At 35.7% G+C, this 7399-nt stretch overlaps 1 pseudogene; it reads right to left on the bottom strand.

Moving 5' to 3' along the window:
• Nucleotides 1–1192: 1192 nt before the first annotated feature.
• On the bottom strand, nucleotides 1193–2057 carry LOC113833529 (annotated as a pseudogene).
• Nucleotides 2058–7399: the final 5342 nt, after the last annotated feature.

Raw genomic sequence — 7399 nt, 5'->3', positions numbered from 1 at the left:
GTTGGACTTTGTGTTCACTTCCTGCTGAGATTTGTTTATGGTTTGATCCTGTGTAGGTCTTAAACATGCTGTCACAGTCTCTGTGAATTCTTATGTGTGTCAGTCCTCTTGCATCTGGATGACGCTGTTTTCTTGAAGCACCCACCACCACCTTTGCCATTCACAACCTTTCTGCATCAACTTCTGATAGTCAGATCCCTGAATCTTGAGTAGAAGAGTTTGGCAAAAGCATCCCAGGTGTACTGGGTTCTTCAATATCTCTCATTCTCTGCCCATTGTCCAGGTGTGTGAGTGTGTGTGTGTGTGTGTGTGTGTGTGTGTGTGTGTGTGTGTGTGTGTGTGTGTGTTAATCACCACCTACTACAACAAGGCTTCTCTGATAAGGCTTGACTGATGAACTATTCTGTGAGTATAGCAATATCATTAGGAGTTATTTTATTGCTACTAATTTAGCAGAATAATAGCAGGTTTCCCTTAAGGAACTATGGCATATATGATCTAAGTTCTTGGCTACTTTAGAAGTGTCAGGCATAGTTTCCATCTCATGGACTGAGCCTTAAATACAAATCATGAAGTGGTTAGTCATTTCTATAGCACTTGTGTCACTATTGTGCCAGTATTTCATGCAGTCAGGCCTCTGTTGTAGGCCACAGTTTGTAGCTGAGTGATGTGAATGATTATTTTTCTCTTCTGCTAGTATGCAAAATATCTTCCAGCACCATGAACTCTAATCAGTAGTGATGAAGCTTTAGTTGGGCACTACCTTGGTTTCTCCATGTTCAATGAACAAGTAATTCATGTCTTTAGCCATAGGGCCTTACAGTTAGGTGATTGAGAGTAACCAATTGCTTAGGCAATTTCCTGTGATCTTTGGGGGTCTATGGGACCTGTTTGGCCAATGAATTAATAAGACGTAGCTAATTCCTGACACTGAAGATTTTACTTAATGTTATCAGGTGTCTATTTGGGGAATTAACTCCCCCATTATACAGTGACTCCACTTAAATTCCTTTGTGTATATTTTAGGAAGCATCTACAATGCATATACTCTTCACGTATTTATTCAGAAAAGTGATGAAACTGCTGTAGAAATATGCTTTTTTTTAAGAGGAAATACAAAATTTTACAATTCCTCAAGAATTCTCTTTATTGAACATTATAATCCCTATGAGATTCTCTTGTCTGAAGTTTTTCATACATTCAGATATTTGGTATGTTGCCTGATGTGGTCAGTAATGAAAGTCGCAGTGAAGTAGAAGCTATGATCATAGCTCTCTTGTAGTATAAAAAGAGGAATTTCCTTTTCTGTACAAACAGCTATGAAGTGATCCAGGAGTAACTGCCCATTTGAAAGAAACCCATTATTCTTTGCTTGATTAATACATCTACATGGGAATATAACTTCACAAAACAGTTTACATCATATGCTTTCCATATATTCTTAATCTGGCCCCAAATGTCCATTAGTGGCTTTTTAATCCAAAAGATACAGCATTAGCTTGCAAAATGGAGCAAATGCCAACATAAAATTTCCCAGGGTTTTTCATAGACAAACCAGTGCTCTACAACTCCCCATTAGATGACAAAAAATTTAGACGTTCTTTGTGGATCCCATGGAAAATTGGCATTTATGACATGAGAAAAAAATGCTGTTAGAGCGAATTTTCCAAGGATCTTCAGTGGCACTCTTGTAAAAACCAGAACCAGGGCTGAATTCCTAGCTGTTATATTTAATATTACACCTGGTATCCAGAAAAAAAATGCCATGTTCTGAGGCAGCTTGGTGATAACCATACTTTGATATGAATTTTTTTTCTGTGTAAGTCAATCCAGACAGACAATAGAGTGCACAACATTCTCCATTCATAGGCCATGGTGTTAGGTTCCACTATCAGCCTATGGTGGGAGGGTCTACTCTCAGCCTGTGGTGGGAAGTTCTACTCTGAGCCCATGGTGATAGGCTCCACTCTCAGCCCATTGTGGGAGCTGGTAGACAGCAAATCTGACTCTGCAATTCAGATCAGTTCAGCACTGTCATGTTCAAAACCTTTCTGCATCCTCCAACTACTTGTTGCTAGAATTCTGTTTCAGTGACATTCTTCTCTTGTCCAGTTGCAATTTTCTTTTTTGTCTGCACCAAAGGACAGCAGATCTCAGTGAGAGGAAGTTCTTAGGACATGTTGGGTATGTTGTTTTTATTAGCAGTGTATGAGAATATACCACAGCAGGTTAATACGTATGATTCATGGGAGAAAACATGAAGGCACTGATCTATACTGTCCTTATTTCATTCTGTACTTTTAACAATATATCAAGCCTACATTTGCACAAAACACACACACACACACACACACACACACACACACACACACACGTATCGTTGGAAAACCTGAGCAATTCAGGATTTATTTAACACAAATTTAGAAATAGGAGACAAACAAGTGTCTTGGAAACACATCAGTATATTCTTTGCTTCAACTTAGAGAAAAGTAAGGAGCTGTTATTAAAAACATCAATTTTTTATATTAGTGCATTTGATACTCCTTTTCTGCAGTGTTACAGCTACTGTGCATATGAACTAAAAATGAGTATCAACTTAATTAAGAGGCTAAAAGAAATGTCATTTTGACATATACATTCATCAACTGAATTCCCAGATAACAGAATAAACTCTCCAAAATTTACTGTTAATGAGATATTAGCAGACAGGAGTCCTCTGATTAATTAGGTCAATTACCAAAGGAAATCATTCAATTGTTAGATCAATTGAATGTGAAGAAATTCTAAATAATTCATAAAGGTAAAACACTGGTATTTTGTTTTTGTTTTTTTTTTTGGGGGGGGTTTCGAGACAGGTTTTTTCGGTGCAGCTTTGGAGCCTATCCTGACACTTACTCTGGAGACCAGTCTGGCCTCAAACTCACAGTTATCAGCCTGCCTCTGCCTCCTGAGTGCTAGGATTAAAGGTGTGTGACACCAACGCTGGGCAAAACTCTGGTTTTTAACATATATATATATATATATATATATATATATATATATATATATATGTTACAGATTTACACGAATACTGTATAATCTGCAAAAAGTATTTTCTAGGAGCTGTCTTTAACAATGAAGTACAGAAAATATAGAAATATATAGTATGGTATAATATATATTGAATAATAAATAATAGAAACTCATTTAGGTTTATATTTATATATCTTATTAAAATATAAACATGTATTTGAGATAAACTATTATGTATACTTATACATAGACTTTTCAGGTACTTTATGTATGCACTGAAATACAGCAGATCTAATATTAGGAGTATGTCAATTGCATCTATAGAGTTATAATACATAGAAATTGGGTGACATGCTCATGATAGTATAGCAATCAGTGGTAAGGAAGGAACACAATCCTGTCTTCAGGCTTTAACTATAACATCTGTACTTATTCACCATGGAGGTTTCTGCATCATTGCACCAAAGACCTTCAGAGGCTCCTTTGAGATAGCCCGAGTTATATTTGTACCTTCATGTGAGGCTAATTACTCATAACTGATAGCTTCAAGAAAGTGCCTACATTCCTGTGCTTCATATCCCAACTAAATGTTCCTTTTCAGTTCCAATTCATTTACTTATCTATGGCTCTCAGTAGTCACCAAGGTCAGAGAAACACAAGTATTTCTAAGCATATATGTATAAATCAGATGTATGCCCTTTATTTTCCAGATATAATCATTTTTAAATGATAAAAATGTCAAATTTGATATATTATCTCTGGCCATAGAATATTTTTGTTACTGAACATTTAGTGATATTTAATAGAATAAAACTAGGTTTCCTATAATGATGCTTTGCTGCTGGGTCTTGTTACATGGCCCTCCTAAACTGAAAATCATCTTTCCTCCTAAGGCCATTGGGTATTTTCTCTGACACATGGCATGCTCTTTAAATAAAAAAGTGTTTATTTCTCTTCCTGTAGTTGCCATTTTTTTTATTTTACAGTGCAATTATGGAAAGTTAGCTTGAGAAAAGTGTAATGTCAAGTACTGCTTAATAATGGTCAATTTAAATTCTGAAAAGTTACGAGTATACAGATCTGAATGATATCTCAACTATATGATATTTTAGGATTTATATTTCATTGGCATTTGCTGTAAAGTTATTCAATAGTAAAGACAAAAATGCATGTATGTAAGAAGGTACTGGATGAGATTAGGCATTTTCAGGGTACACTGGCATAAATGGCTAGTTCTGAAAGTGCACATATGAACAATGCTAAATAGATACAATAGACATGTGTGTAAGTGTTTAATGATAATGGAGATGATAAATTTTTGGAGGAAGGGGAGCATAAAGGAGTTAGAGGCAAAGAGAGTAGCAGGAGTGATGTAGATAGAGTGCTCATGTAAAATTTCTGAAAAAAATAAAATAAGGAAGTTAGTAGAACTTAAAATATATCTTACTTCTGTTCCTTCAAGGGTTGATAAGGACATGATTTAGACACTCATTCTTATAAATGTACACTGAATTTTCAGACCCATACAATTAAATTTTATGTTGCTGACTGAACTAATTGATTTTTTATTCTATTAACTGCTAATTTTAAAGGGGAAATTCACAATAACAATAGAAATATCTAATTGTCATCAACTTAACACATAAGCAAAATTGGTCTTGCTGATAGTGAGGCAGTTATGTTTATTTGCCTCCTGTAATGATGGTAAATGAAATATACACACTAACAAATCACTTATTTTTAAAAAAATAATTAACCTAAACCTAACATTTATGTTACAGAAAATAAAAATAACAAAAGAATAAAGTAGATGTAAAATTTTGTATGATAGCTGACCTGGTCGCTTTAATGTTCATTTTGTCTTTTTATGGTTTGCATAAAAAATACTGACACATAGTTTATGAACTGCAAATGTCCGTAAAATAAAGATGTAGAATCACCAGTTCTCCGTGCCTAATTCATAGTTACTCATTCTCCATGCCTGCAACTAAGGACTATTGAGACAAAAGTAGAGAGTACTTGGTTTCTAAAATCATCTTTTATAAAACATCATCTTATATTAGGTATATACTAATTGTGATTCTGCTGCAGTCTCAGTACAGAAGATCAGAAGTCACAGCAATAAAATGTCACATGAAATAAATGTCCAAATAGCATTGGGCAATATTGATAAAAGGTCTGTAATGCAGAGCATGTCACTACCTATCAGTTAGACAGGATTGAAATATATGGAGAAATGGGAATTACAGGTAACAGAACCAGAAACAAGACAGTCAATTATATATACAATAGATTATGAAAATGCAAACCCAATATGCAAAAGAATACTTTTGCCTTTAAAGATCAGATCAGCTCTACTAGACGAATGGGTTTTGCATGCATCCAACATTGACTATCATGGGCAAGACATTGCAGCTTGGGTAGGAGAAGCCATTTCAAAAGGTTTAAAAAGGCAACAAGAAATTAAAAGTTCTAGATGTGAGAATTTAAGGGCTTGGGAAGGAGAACCACCTTACAGAGTCAACATAGGTACCAAGAGGTTAGAAGTTACTACTACTATGAACCAGAACCTTGGGTAGAAAGAGCCTTCCTCTGGAGACCATGAAGGTGCCAGGAACTTAGATATTTCAACTGTGGTAAAATAGGACATATTAAGAGAAATTGTAGACAAAAAAATTCTAACAATGTCTCATATGGAAGGCCACTGCCTTCTGGATTGTGTAGAAGATGTGGTAAGGGCAGATAATGGAACAATGAATGTAGATCAACCAGGGACATGCAAGGAAACCCATTAAGGCCGGGTACCTCAAGGGGGGACTCAAGAAGTCCCCCACTTCAAGAAAGGTCAGGTCATTCCCAGTAGCAGTGGGAGACAATCTCTCACAGGAAGAATAGATAATTCTTTGCCTATTGTGAAAAAAGATACTGCTCTAGATGGTAGTTTGAATAGTGATGAAGAATCAAATGTGAATAGACAAAATGAGAAACGCATATTTTGACAAACTTCTATTAATGATAAAAGACCTCAGTTGAAAGTGAAAATTAATAATAAAGTTATTACTGGCTTAGTAGACACTGGGGCGGATGTAACTATTATTACCCAAAAGTCTTGGCCTCATAATGGTCCTCTTAAAGAAGCAAATGTACAATTTTTAGGAATTGGAGCTCTATGTAGAGTTCGACAGTGTTAACTCGGTAGTCTGCACTGGACCAGAAGGACAAAAAGAGATACTGAAACCATACGTGGCAGATATAGATATAAATCTCTGGGGTCATGATCTCTTACAGCAATGGAATAATCAGATTAATATTCCTCCAATGTCAGATACAAATTATGTACAAACTTAGGTAGTAGAAAAGATCTGGTAAGATGCTATAGAAATGGTTACCAACCATCCATCTGTACCAAAACTAGGTACAAATGATGGACATTCAGAGGAGCCAAAGGCCCTGCATTTGAAGTGGGTTACAGATGACCCAGTTTGGGTAGGACAATGGTCTATGACCTCTGAGAAGCTAGATGCTTTAAAAAAAGTTAGTACAGGACAGCTGGATGCTGGACATATAGGGGAATCTACCAGTCCTTGGAATTCTCCTGTATTTGTTATGAAAAAGAAGTCAGGAAAGTGAAGAATGCTGACAGACCTGAGAGCCATAAATAAGGTAATTCAACCAATGGGCTCTCTGCAACCTGGGAAGCCATTGCTTTCCTTAATACCTAAAGGATGACCTATCATAGTCATTGATCTAAAAGACTGTTTTTTTCACAATACCGTTACAGGAAAATGATAGAGAAAAATTTGCATTTACTGCACCAACTCTAATAATTAACAGCCAGTTAGGAGATATCAGTGGAGAGTTTTGCCACAAGGAATGCTAAATAGTCCTACTTTGTGTCAGCACTTTGTACAGCAACCTTTGGAAATAATTTGTAAGAAATTTTCACGATCTCCTGTGTATTATTATATCGATGACATTCTTTTATCAGATTCTAATAAGGAAACTTTGGAACGTATGTTTGAAATGGTGAAGGAAGTTATGCCTCATTGGGGGTTACAGATTGCCCCAGAAAAGTTACAGAGAGGAGATTTTATTAACTATTTACAAGATAGACTTACAAAGAATCAGACCTACAAATTAGGAGAGATCGTTATCAAACTCTTAATTCTCTTCAGAAATTATTGGGGGAAATTTCTCAATTACAGACAGTTATTGGTCTAGAAGGACATGACTTAAAGCATTTAAAAATGGCCCTTAAAGGTGATAAGGACCTAAATAGTCCTAGAATATTATCTGCTGAGGTAGAAAAAGAGTTACAATGGGTAGAAAGCAGAATATTGGATGCACACATAGATCGGATAAACCTTGATTTAGACTGTATTCTGGT

This window comes from Cricetulus griseus, chromosome 2 (genome assembly GCF_003668045.3).
Source record: "Cricetulus griseus strain 17A/GY chromosome 2, alternate assembly CriGri-PICRH-1.0, whole genome shotgun sequence".
Classification (NCBI taxonomy): domain Eukaryota; kingdom Metazoa; phylum Chordata; class Mammalia; order Rodentia; family Cricetidae; genus Cricetulus; species Cricetulus griseus.
The sequence above is the reverse complement of the archived record's forward strand: the minus strand, read 5'-3'. Positions and strand labels throughout refer to the sequence as shown.